Genomic DNA, 13,900 nt, shown 5'->3' on the forward strand with positions numbered 1-13,900 from the left:
CTAGCTGCCACAGCCCCTTTCCCCAACTCAGAGGTCTCTAATCAGGAAAGTCACTGACCATGGGTACCAGGACATTCCTCCAAAATTGTGGAAAGACACACATCACAACCTTCTATCTTCGGAAGCTCTAAATTCTCCCTTCTGTTAAGTTGGTATACAAACTTTTACCCTTCAGCAAGTTACTCATTACTGAGTGCCTTTGGTCTTTTCTCCTGTTACTCTCACTACTGTCAGTTAATTCGCAGGCCTCCCCACCATTCAGACCCAAGTAGGTAGAAGAAAGGTATTTCCTTCCAATATCAGTATTAACTGTGTCCACCAGCTTCACATTGTAGTTAACTTCATTGTAACATTTTAAAAAGCTGGACTATGAATATTATCTCATGATTAGAGCTAGGAATTTAGCACTGTATTTTTTACATCAAAAATAGTGAAATAAGAGAGGTCAAATATCTAGCAGCTGGCGATTGGTTTAAAAATACAACGGTAAAAACCTAGTGGGGTGGGGAGCTCTACCTTTTCCTTTATCAGCTTTTCTTCTCCTTGCACTGCCCCTTTACAAACTTGCAAATGGTTGCTATTTCCTTGGTCCATCCATGGCCAAGGAGGAAGGGACATATGACTAATGCAGAAGCTAAGGTGTCAACAAGGGACTGAATGATTTTTTCTTCCCCTAAAGCAAAGTTAAGATTTCCTTTCTCCTACCTACCTTCTTTTCTATCTCAGAAAAAAACAAAACAAAATAAAAAACACAAATTGAGCTTGACTCTTCTTTGAAAGGAATTCTGAAGAGACATGAAGTAATCTACATTTTCCCAGGACCACCCTTATGGCAGAAAGTGAAGAACTAAAGAGCCTCTTGAAAGAGGAGAGCGAAAAAGTTGGCTTAAAGCTCAACATTCAGAAAACTAAGATCATGACATCCGGTCCCAACACTTCATGGCAGAGATGGGTCCTGGGTGTTCACTGGAAGGACTGATGTTGAAGCTGAAACTCCAATACTTTGGCCACCTGATGTGAAGAGGTGATTTATTGGAAAAGACTCTGATGCTGGGAAAGATTGAGGGCAGAAGGAGAAGGGGACGACAGAAGATGAGATGGCTGGATGGCATCACTGACACAATGGACATGAGTTTGGGTGGACTCTGGGAGTTGGTGATGGACAGGGAGGCCTGGTATGCGTGGTTCGTGGGGTCGCAAACAGTCAGACACGACTGAGCAACTGAACTGAACCAGGAGTAAGTGTCTAGAGATATATTTTTTAAATAAAATACTTTTACTAAGAAAACCAACAGGCTGCTTTACAAAAAGACCAATCCATAGGAGAGCAGAGATGCTGTACTGATGATTATTTTCTTTATAAAATTCGGAGGCTGCATCCATATACTGAGAGTGGAGAATACATTAAATAGCCGCAGCTTCTATTCCTTCATCATCACCATCCATGCTATTATTCTTTCATTCAAAGGATTCATCTAAGGAGCATGCTCTGCTGTAACTTTCAAAGCTGCCCTTTGTACCTCAAAGTCCTTCATCATTAAAAGTCAAAATGACCATTAAAAATCACTAATCACAAAACTGACTTAATACTGTCCTTAAAAAAAAATGAACTCCTAAACCAAGGAAATGCAAAATAGCAACTGTTAATCAGCCCCAAACCCCAATAAATTTACACATGAAGAGAGAATATTGAAAAAAGGGAAGGTTTATGAGAGGGATCAGCTCTACTTAGATTGTTTTAACATACCTGTGGAATTCAACAATATCTAGGTTATATACTAACTTCTCAACATGCTACAGAATATTCTTACTATAGAAAGTTGTCAACAAGTATACAAAATAGGCTTATGTTACAAATGAAATCAGACTTCTTGGTGGTAAATGAAGTAAAGACATCACCAGGAACATACAAGTCAACTGCCCTACTGATGGTTCAGTTTTGATTCTATCCTGGTAATGACAGCTGACACTTTTCCTATCCTGTTTGCTTCTTAACCTTAAATACAAACCTAATGGAAGCTTTTTTCTAAGGGCAACTCATTAGAACTTCCACAGGCAGCCATTCTCCACTTCATTAAATTTTTGGTACAGATTTTGTCAGAAACCTGGGTTCCAGTCTTAACCCTATCTCTTATTTGTTATGTGCCAAAGGGCAGGTTATTTATCCTCTCTGGGTCTGTTTAATAATGAATTGGATTAAGTGGTATCTATGGTAACTTCTAGCACGGAGTTTCTGTGATTCTATCAACTTTTCATTCATTACTGGAATCAAATACACTATTACTTAAGTCTACATAACCTAAATCCTCCAGACTTTTGCAACCAACTCAGTGTCTTGCCTTAAAGACAATGTCCCACAGGGCCGAGGAGCACCCATCTTCTCTGTGTGTACTGCCACCATCACAGAATATAAAATGGGATTGCCCTAAAGTGTAAAATTAGGACTGTCCTCAGTTCAGTTCAGTTCAGTTCAGTCGCTCAGTCGTGTCCGACTCTTTGCGACCCGATGAATCGCAGCACGCCAGGCCTCCCTGTCCATCACCAACTCCCGGAATTCACTCAGACTCACATCCATCGAGTCAGTGATGCCATCCAGCCATCTCATCTTCTGTCATCCCCTTCTCCTCTTGCCTCCAATCCCTCCCAGCATCAGAGTCTTTTCTGATGAGTCAACTCTTCGCATGAGGTGGCCAAAGTACTGGAGTTTCAGCTTTGGCATCATTCCTTCCAAAGAAATCCCAGGGCTAATCTCCTTCAGAATGGACTGGTTGGATCTCCTTGCAGTCCAAGGGACTTAGTCGGCAAAGTAATGTCTCTGCTTTTGAGTATGCTATCTAGGTTGGTCATAACTTTTCTTCCAAGGAGTGTCTTTTAATTTCATTGATGCCTAATTTCGACTCTTATCTACCTGTTAGCCTTCTCTTGCTAAGATCCGGGATTATGATTCTTTTCAGACTTTAGAATTATAATCAAAGCAATAGCTGGTAACTCTGTCTTTGCATTAAATGTGCTCAAGTTTAACAAACATGTATTGAACGGTTACAATAAGCAAGGTGCTGTGAAAGTGAAAGTGAAGTAGCTCAGGTGTCTGACTCTTTGCGACCCCGTGGACTGTAGCCTACCAGGCTCGTCCCTCCATGGGATTCTCCAGGCAAGAATACTGGAGTGGGTTGCCATTTCCTTCTCCAGGGGATCTTCCCGACCCAGGGATCAAACCCGGGTCTCCAGCATTGCAGGCAGATGCTTTAACCTCTGAGGCACCAGGGAAACCATTCCACCAGGGAAGGTGCTATCCTGCTGCTGCTGCTGCTAAGTCGCTTCAGTCATGTCTGACTCTATGCGACCCCATAGACGGCAGCCCAGCAGGCTCCCCCATCCCTGGGATTCTCCAGGCAAGAACACTGGAGTGGGTTGCCATTTCCTTCTCCAATGCATGAAAGTGAAAAGTGAAAGAGAAGTCACTCAGTCGTGTCCAACTCTTAGCGACCCCATGGACTGCAGCCCACCAGGCTCCTCCATCCATGGGATTTTCCAGGCAAGAGTACTGCAGTGGGGTGCTACTGCCTTCTCTGGAAGGTGCTATAGGGTAAACAAAAATGAGTAAGAGCTTGTAACCAAGTTATAAGCTGAGTGCTGAAGAATTGATGCTTCTGAACTGTGGTGTTGGAGAAGACTCTTGAGAGTCCCTTGGACTGAAAGGAGATTCAAGCAGTCCATCCTAAAGGAAATCAGTCCTGAATATTCATTGGAAGGACTGATGCTGAAGCTGAAACTGAAACTCCAATACTTTGACCACCTGATGCAAACTGACTCATTGGAAAAGACCCTGATGATGGGAAAGATTAAAGGCAGGAGGAGGAGGGGACAACAGAGGATGAGATGGTTGGATGGCATTACCAAGTTGATGGACATGAGTTTGAGCAAGCTCCGGGAGTTGGTGATGGACAAGGAAGCCTGGTGTGCTGCAGTTCATGGGGTCGCAAAGAGTCGGACATGAATGGGCAACTGCACTGATTTACAATGCTGTGTTGATTTCTGCTGCACAGCAAAGTGAATAATCACTTATATGTGTGTATATATCTCCTCCTTTTTAGATCCTTTTCCTATATAGATTACAGAGTACTGAGGAGAGTTCCCTGTGCTATACTGTAAGTCGTTATTAGTTATGGACTTTATATAGTGTCTGTATATCTCAATCCCAATCTCCCAAATTATCTGTCCCTCCACTGTCCCCCTTCAGTTCAGTTCAGTCGCTCAGTCGTGTCCAACTCTTTGCGACCCCATGAATCGCAGCACGCCAAGCCTCCGTTATCACTATCTCCCGGAGTTCACTCAAGACTCACGTCCATTGAGTCCGTGATGCCATCCAGCCATCTTATCCTCTGTCGTCCCCTTCTCCTCCTGCCCTCAATCCCTCCCAGCATCAGAGTCTTTTCCAATGAGTCAACTCTTATGAGGTGGCCAAAGTCCCCCTTAGTAACCATAAATTTGTTTTCTACAGCTGTGACTCCTTCTGTTTTGCATATATGTTCATTTGTACCATTTTTTAAGATTTCACAAGTAAGCGATATCCTATGATATTTGCTTTACTTAGTATGATTATCTCTAGGTCCATCCATGTCACTGCAAATTGCATTATTTCATTTTTATGGTTGAGTAACATTCCATTGTATATATGTACCATATCTTCTTTACCCATTCATTTGTCAATGGACATTTCCCTTGCTTTCATGTCTTGGCTATTGTAAACACTGTTGCAATGAACATCTGAGGTGCATGTAATCTTTCAAATTGTTTTTTCCTGGATGCATGCCCAGCAGTAGGATTGCTGGATCATATGGTAGTTCTATTTTTATTTTTTATTAATTATCTCCATCATGTTCTCCGTAGTGGTTGTACCAGTTTTGAAACTGTCAGTCTTTTAAATTTTAACCTTAGAATGGGTGTGAAGTAGTATTCATTATGACTTTAATGGTCATTACACTGATGAATACTGTGAATAAAAACAGTTTTGTTGCCTCTTTTCCGACCTGTATGCCTTTTGCTTTTTTTTTTTTTTAACCTCACTGTATTATACAGGACCTCCATTATGATCAGTGGTGACAGAACTATACGGGAAAATATATTTTTTCATAATCGAGCATTCTGTTTTGCTGTAGATCTTTCATAACAGGTTTAAGAAATTCCTTTCTAGTCCTAGTTTCCTGGGTTTTTAATATGAATGTGTGCTGAAATCTCAGTACCTTATCTGCATCAACTGAGATAGCCCATGGCTTTTCCTCTTTTTCTCTTAATACAGTAAACTACAGCGATTTCATTTTCAAATATTAAACCAATCTTGTATTCTGGGATTAACTCCACTTGGTTAGGATGTATTATTCTTTAAAATGTATTGCAGAATTCAATTTGCTATTATTTTATTAAGAATTTTTACATCTGTGTTCGTGAAGGATACTGATTTATACTCTTCTTAAAATGTCTGGTTTTGACATTGGTATAAAACTAGCCTCACAAGAGTTCAGAAGTGTTGGGAAGAGTTGGTATTATTTTTTTCTTAAATATCTGATAGAATTCACCACTGAAGCCATCTAGATTGGAGTATTCCTTGTTTGTGAGACAAGAATTTTACTGTAGAAGGTTTTAAAAGAGTAATTCTACTTTTCTTTTTTTTAGTAGATATGGAGCCATTCACGTTTTCAGTTTCTTCTTGGGCCAGTTTTGATAATTTGTGACTTTCAAAAAATTTGTCAATTACTTCTAAATTGTAGAAATTATTGGCTTTAAGTTGTCCATAAGTCTCTTGCTCTCTTCCTTTGAATAATCTAATTTGTACTTATGCCCATCCAGTAAAGTTTTCATCTCAAATATGTATTTCAGTTCTAGAAGTTCCGTTTCTTTTTTATACCTTTCATTTCTCTTATTACATTTCTCTCTTCCTTTAAATTTCAGAGTACATTTTTAACAGCTGTTTTAAAGTCCCTGCTGCTAATTTCATATTCTGTCACTTCTAGGTTTGTATCACTTGACTGATTTTTCTCCTGGTTATGAGTGACATTTTCCTGCTTTCTTAATGCCTAGTAATTCCCGCCTCCCCGCCCCCACATGGATGCTACTAAGGTACACTGTTGAGTGTCTTGATTTTGTTTTCTTACTTTAAAAAGTGTGAGACTCTGTCTGACAAGCAGTTAAGCAACCTCCAGATCAGGTTATCCTTTTGAGACTTTTAAAGCTTTGCTAGGATGGTCCAGAGTAGCCTTTACTTAGGGTTAGAGTTAGAGTAAGCTCCGGGAGTTGGTGATGGACATGGAAGCCTGGCATGCTAAAGTCCATGGAGTCGCAGAGTCAGACACGACTGAGCGACTGAACTGAACTGAAGCCCTACTACCAAGATATATCTTCTGGGGTCTCTATTGAATGTCTCGGGTGTTCAATACTGTCCAATCTGGCAAGCAAGAACTCAGGTAAGTTCTGGGAATTGTTTGGTAAGTTCTAGGAATTCTAGTCTCCAGTACTCTACTCCACAAATTATAGCTTCTTTAGTCTCTCTGAACTCTTGATTTCTGTCTTCTCCTCTTAATGAGATGGCCACTATACCTGGGTTCCCTTTCTTAGTATCACAATGCAGGTTGACTGTAAGGCGTATCTCATTCATTTCCACATTCTCAAGAATCATGGTCCTGTACTGCCTGTTGTTCAATGTCTGAAAATGTGTTATCTGTAGTTAAGTCAAACCACTAAAATTTTTCATCTCATTTTTTTTTGTTTCAAACTATTATATATATTTCAGCTCTGTAATTTTTCTTTGCTTCATTTTTATATCTTTCATTTCTCTTATATGCCTCTTTCCCTTTAAACCTCCGCATATTTATAATGTCTGTTTTAAAGTCCTTGTCTACTAATTTCATCATCTCTTGTCAGGAGGGCAAGTCTGGTGTAAGTTAGCAAAATATGGCTGGAAGGAAACATCTCAAGTAGGATTTTAAGTGATGAAGAATACGAGTAAAAAGAAAAGACAGAAGCAATGTAATGAAAGAAGTAAAAGGATACAGCAAACAATACAGCCTGACTGGAACAAAGTGCAGTGAAGTCGCTCAGTTGTGTCTGACTCTGCGACCCCATGGACTGTAGCCCACCAGGCTCTTCTGTCCATGGAATTTCCCAGGCAAGAATACTGGAGTGGGTTGCAATTTCCTTCTCCAGGGGATCTTCCTGACCCAGAGACCAAACCTGGGTCTCCCACATTGCAGGCAGACACTTTACCATCTGAGTCACCTGGAAAGCCTGGAACAAAGGGTGTGATAATTCCTTTACTAAGAATTTTCACCTTTTTATACATACAAATATTGAGCATTAAAATATTGTTACTTACAGGAAGTTTTTCATTTCATTTTCACCTTTAACACATATGAGGACTTATGACTGTTAAATCTATTTTTCCAACTAAGAAATTTCCTATGTCCTTCCTTCATTAGTTTAACTTTAAAAATCTTGACTTCCTACTGTGTGGAGCGCTCCAAGAAACAGTACAACAGGTCTCTTTCTGCCAGAGTAGTTACTCTTGAAAGCAGAGACAGTCCAACAGCATTACAGGGTGCTTTTGTATTTCCTGTCTTCTGAAATAACCTTGAAAACAAAAAGGCAAACCCCAAAGAAAAGTGAACCCATAACCTTACACATTTTACACATTTTCTATTTCTGGAACTATTCTGCTATCTTTATTCTTCCCTCCCTCCTTTCTCTCCTTCCTTCTCTCTTTTTCTCTCATGCATAAAGATAAACATCCTTCCTATTTATATGGGGATGGTGACTCACTGTCTGTAAATTGTTTTAAATATATATTATACCTTCAGAACAATCCTGTAAGTATGGTCACATAAATATTCATTTTTTAAATATGTGCTTGCTACAAAAAACAGCAATTGCTGCTTTTGTGATATGTAGTGCTAATGCAGCTATTTTTACCCATAAGACTATACTCAGGTTTTCAAAGGAACTAAGGAAGAGTTTGGGCTAAATTTCTGAGGAGTAAAGCCAATTCATGCTTCACTTCAATTATACCTAGCCTGCCTAAATTCTGATGGGCGGGAATAGGTAAAGATCATTTCTGTGCTGAGGAAGCAGCCACAATTAAAGAGCTGGTTCTCTCTCTCTCTTTTTTAACAAAAGTTAAGATTTGTTAACGTAGGACTTAGTAAAATGTTTTTCCAAAGATCACCAAAGACTACTAAAGATTTCAGCTCAGCATATCCAGTTGGTTATTTCACTGCAGGAGCCAAGCACTAAGAAAAATCTTCCCTTGAGTCTAATACCCTATAGACCCTTCTTACATGGAGGCCCATATGGTGCCTTACATAAAAAATTCTAGTAATCCTAATTTCTAATGTCTAAAATTTTAAGTCTCATTACATTTCAGTGAAAAGGTAAATATGTTTATGATTTTCTCTGCAAACAGTGGACCTGAATTTAATATTCAGCAAAAAGATATAAAAACTGACTCTGCCACTACTAATTACTTAAGAATGTAAAATGCAACTTTCCTCAAAGTGTAAAATGTTTTCATTTAATGCAGTGTCAAGTTAATTCTGAACATATATTCACTGAAAATTTCTCATGTAAAAGACAATATAGGAGACAGAAAGAGGACTAAGACATGATGCTTGCCTTCAAGGAACTTATCATGTATCTCTGGGCTAAAGAATCCAAAAAGCATTACTGTGTTCAGTAAATAACCACAACCATCTCATTTTTAAAAATATAGGATGATTTAATTAACATCAAGTCTTTAAAAAGATTGACGTGGAAGTCACTCAGTCATGTCTGACTCTTTGCTGACCCCAAGAACTGTAGCCCTCCAGGTTCCCCTGTCCATGGAATTCTTCAGGCTGAAGTGGGTTGCCATTCCCTTCTCCAGGGGTTCTTTCTGACCTAGGATCGAACCTGAGGCTCCTGCATTGGCAGGCAGGTTCTTTACCATCTGAACCACCAGGGAAGCCGCCAAATAGACTGAAAGTCCTCTATATTTGGGATATGTATTATTTAACAAGAAATACTCAATTCCTCCAATTATCAATTAATTACCTTATGTTGACTGCATGATCAAAATAGTCTTCATACAATACTAAGTATTTAAGTTCTCTAACAACTGTTTTTTTCTCCAAATATCTGTGAGTCTACAGACAGGCTCACAGATGGGGGCTGGGAAAAAAGAAACAATGGTTGCTATATATCTGTAATCCCTAAGGAACCAAGATTTTGGGCCTTCTCAACACCTTTTCTCCCTTGAAGTACACAGCCCAAACTATGACTCATATGACATGGCATTATTCAACTGGATATGCTGAACTGAAATCTTCTAGAATCTTTGGTGATCTCTGGAAAAACATTTTATTAACTCCTACTTTAACAAATCTTACACACTGAAATGTTTAAAATAAACAAACAAACCACAAAACATAAAGAAGATAAAACTGAGGTTAAGTAATTTGGTAGTTATACCACAAAAGACAAATCAACAACATTACATTTCTAATATATTGCCCAGACTCCCTTTTTACATACCTAATATTTTAAACTAAAAGGTCTTACTTTTTGTAATTTAACACTCCCAGTGCTTTCCCTTCTCTGTACTTTTGGTCATTTTATTCCCTTGATCTTCAACACCATCTCGCTCTTTGCCTAGTTTTCCACCTAACCCAGCCCAATTTCCATGACTATAAATTCTTTTTTCCTGCAGGGCTGCTTTCCTTCCAGAGGCTGGGGAAAATCCATTTCCTGGCCTTCACCAGCTTCTACAGGCTGTCTGCAACTTCCAAGCCAGCACAATCTCTCTCTCTCTCTTTTTGCCTTTCTTACTTTCTTGTGGGATCTAATTTCCCAAACCAAGGGTCGAACCTGGTCCCCTGGCAGTAAGAGCTGAGTCCTGACTACTGGATTGCCAAGGAACTCCTGTGATTATAACCTCGGAATATGACAGCTCAATTCTTTATTCAGTACTTTTCTCATTTGACCTCTGTGAGCAGTTAACAATTTTTTGGCTTAAAGCACAACCTACTTTGCTAGTTTTTCTTCCCCTTGACAGCTTCTTCTTCCTTCACTGGCCACGTAGTATATTACATTCTTTGTCCCAGGTTATGTCACACATGCCCACTGAGAGAACCACCAAATTTGTATTTCTAGACCAAATCTTACCTTCAGCTCCTGATCTATGGGCTATTTGGATTAGATTTTGTATAGGCAACTCAAAATCATAATTACTAAAAATAAATTCTCAACTTTTTCCCCATTCCTTGAGTTTCTCTCTTAAAAACAAACAACCCTAGTTTTCCTCCTTGTAAGTTCTCAACAACTTAGTTTATTTTCCAAATCAAAACCTCAGCTCTTCTCTCTCACCTTTCAAATAGTTAGTTGTTCACCAAATCTATTCATAATAACTTCAGTGCCATTAGGTTGACCCAGAGACACTTAACTTCTCACCTAGAATTTCTATCCCTAGTAGCACAACCCATTCTGCCTTCCCTTCTTACCAGAATAATGTTTCTTTTTTTAGGGAGGCCTCCCCACCCCCACCCCAGGTATAACAGATATACATTAGTTTCAGGAATATAATAATTTGATATCTGTATATACTATGAATGAAATAATGTTTCTAAAGCATAAATGTGAAAACATTGTGCCCTGAATGATCCCTCAATGCTTGCAGAATCAATGTAAAACTCCTCTGTGTGCCACACAGTACCTTCTAAGATCTGGTCCTCATCTATTTCTCTGGCTTCACCTTCTCGATTCCTGTGCTCCATCTATGCCTAGTAATTTCCCTAAAGTGTTCATGTCCTCTGCAACTTTGCTTATGCATGTATTCCTTGAAACACAAGCCAACTCCAATCTCAACCACTTGGAACTGGGGGACTTGGTCTTCAAGTCTCAAATCATGTGTTACCTCATCCACTGATGTCACCCTGATAACCTCTCAAAAGCAGAAATGATCACTCTCAAATTTGTAACATCCTGGATTTAACCTTAGCATTCTACCTTATCTTCCACACATCAAAGCATGATTGTGTATTCTTCCACACATCAAAGCATGATTGTGTATTTATCACAGGTACTCATGTTTATGGAATGAATTACCTAAATAACATTTCTTCTTTTGAATTCATTCTGTAGAATTATTTTTTCTCTCTCTTATAGTCTAAAGCAGGTTATTTGTATCTCTTAAGCTACTGAGAACATTTTGCATTAAAAAATATTTTATTTCCCTCACAAAGTCATAAGTTGTATTTATCCAGTTATCAGCACAACATCTTGCATACTTTGAATTACATTAGGAAAAAATTTAAAAGAAAAAGGAAACATTCATATGTACACTTATGTCAGTAAATACTGTTCTGGAGTACATAAGCCAATAGATAATTATATAGATTCTCACCGTATACATATAAAAGCTCAATAGGATAAATGATCAATGACTAAGGAAAAACCCTGGAATTTCTGTAGCACGCAACTCTAGAAACTAAAAAAGAAATTTAAAAAATCACTTATCAAATAGAATTACTTGGCAAACACAGGATCCAAATGTAATATAAGATAATTGGACATTTATTGATAATCTTGCCTGTACCTACCCAGTATTCATGGATTAAAGATCACAGAGATAAAGCTGCAAGATATTTATGTTACATCCTTTCTTGAGTCTAACTCCACTATGCCAGATTTCCCCCTGGGATCTTCTCACTTTTAATAAGCAACTGAACCAGCCACAAATAAAGTTACTATTCCCAACTTCATCAGTAGCATCTGTTATTTCAACGGAAACTTTTGAAATACACACGATGCCATATGCAAATCCCCTGAGGGCTGAGCCACTTTATTCACAAGCATTCTTTTCAAACTGCTCTTTATTTCTGTCTTAGTTTTCTCTTATTTATACTTTTCCATTTAACACTGGTCACAAAACCATTTCGTCATTAAATTTTTGCATTGTATAACTGGCAATCGTTTAAATAAAACAAATTTTAGTAAAAGAATTTGCAAGTTAGGCATCAAATTGTTCATCTTATTTTAAATCAAATTAAATTTACCAGAAATTTTATATTTTTAAGTGTGTGTCAGTGATAAATGGGGATTTAGCTTTTCTTTTTTTAGAGGTAGAGGAGGAAGAAGAAAGAGGAAATAAATACAGGTGCTTATGAGCACAGAGCTCTTGCAAAGCATATCAATCATATAAAGGCTTTTGCGTAACCCCAAAGATACAGACAGACAGACACACACACACAGAATTCTCTCTCACTCCCATTCTTGCCACTCCCAAGGATTTAGAAAATAAACCACCTGTTTAAGAAATATTTGTTTAGAAACAAAAGACGCCTCAAATTACACTAACAAGAACAGAAAGGAAAAACTATCAACAGAAACGGTAAACACAGTCAGAGTATGCAAGTTGTTTTTTGTTCTTAAGTATCTACTATGGTGCCTATTCCTAACTTTCACACTTTTCTGTCCAAAAGGCAAAATATACAATATGGACACTTGAAACATTTGTAAATGACAAGCACACAACATTCAAATTTAATGAAGAGGCTACTTTTTAAAAGGTATTTTAGGTTTCTAGAGAAGATTTAAAGGCTACATAAATTTGGTATCAACCTGCTGGTAAAATTTTAATACCAATCTGGAAGCTATATTCTTTCAACCATCCTTCTATTTAACACTTCTTTGTCTACTTTCCAAATCCTTTTTCTTTACCTATCATTAACTTTGTATGTGCGCATATGTATGGTTTTCAATGTCTGATTCTCTCTTCACTTTCTCCTTGGTGAAGTAAGTCACTTCAAAACAATTCATTTTTATTATTTTGGGGGCTGATATAGTCTTCAAATCTCTCTCCAGATCTTAAGACCAAATATGTCCAGGCTTATAACTGTTTATAAGATATATCACATTTATATTACAGTCATTGCAAATAAAACATATCCAAAGGAAAACTCATTTTTACAACACCACTTGAAACTGGCTCAAAATGCCTCTCTGCTGTTGTTAATGACTCAGAATGTAGGTTTATTTCCATCTTAAGCCAATGCTTCATCCCGTTATCCAGTCAAGCCAGGTCTTAAATTCTACAGCATATTCCTTTACAATGTCTTTCTAAGCCAACATTCCAGTTTCCTTCCAGTTATCACCATACATTCACCACCTCAGATCTAGGATTGTTGAACTGTCCCTGTCCCTTCAACTTCAGATGATCCATACCAGCTTTCTCTTTAAATACGTAATTTCCCATTTTATTGCTAATTTTTATCATGAAATACAGGCACATGGTTTTAAAACCTCCAATACTACTAAAAAAGTGTAAAAGAAAAAAACAGCAGTTCTCTCCTGTGCTGAGAGGAAAGTGCTGAGCCCATTCCTGTGCTAAGCCCACTCCTCAGAGGCAGTTTTAGTTCTATTTCTTTTGATATTTTACCTGTATACTTCTAAATAATGTTCACTCTGATATTTATGGATTTATTTCATGCATTAATATCTAAATTCCTAATAAAGTAAAAGAGGATTCAGCTTTCTAATAACAATCTATCTGAATTTCTTTTTCCTCCATCTCCCCTCTCAGGTCAATATTCAGTTTATATAGCAGTACACTGAGCTTCCCTGTTGGCTCAGTGGTAAAGAATCCACCTGCCAGTGCAGGAAATGTGGGTTGGATCCCTGGGTCGGGAAAATCCCACGAAGGAAATGGCAACCCACTCCAGTGTTCTTGCTTGGGAAATCCCATGGACAGAGGAGCCTGGCAGACCACAGTCCATGGAGTCAGAAGAGTTGGACATGACTTAGAGACTAAACACCACCACCACCAGTGATACATTGTTTCTCCTCTTATACAATTCTTTAATTTTCCTGTTTAACACCA

General features: G+C 38.3%; 1 protein-coding gene across 3 annotated transcripts in view; it reads right to left on the reverse strand.

Annotated features, from left to right (window-relative positions):
* The window catches only part of ZCCHC7 (zinc finger CCHC-type containing 7), a 246,704-nt gene that overhangs the window by 61,690 nt on the left and 171,114 nt on the right, over positions 1-13,900 (reverse strand). The window lies entirely within an intron of this gene.

Source organism: Ovis aries, chromosome 2 (assembly GCF_016772045.2).
Source record: "Ovis aries strain OAR_USU_Benz2616 breed Rambouillet chromosome 2, ARS-UI_Ramb_v3.0, whole genome shotgun sequence".
NCBI classification, from domain to species: domain Eukaryota; kingdom Metazoa; phylum Chordata; class Mammalia; order Artiodactyla; family Bovidae; genus Ovis; species Ovis aries.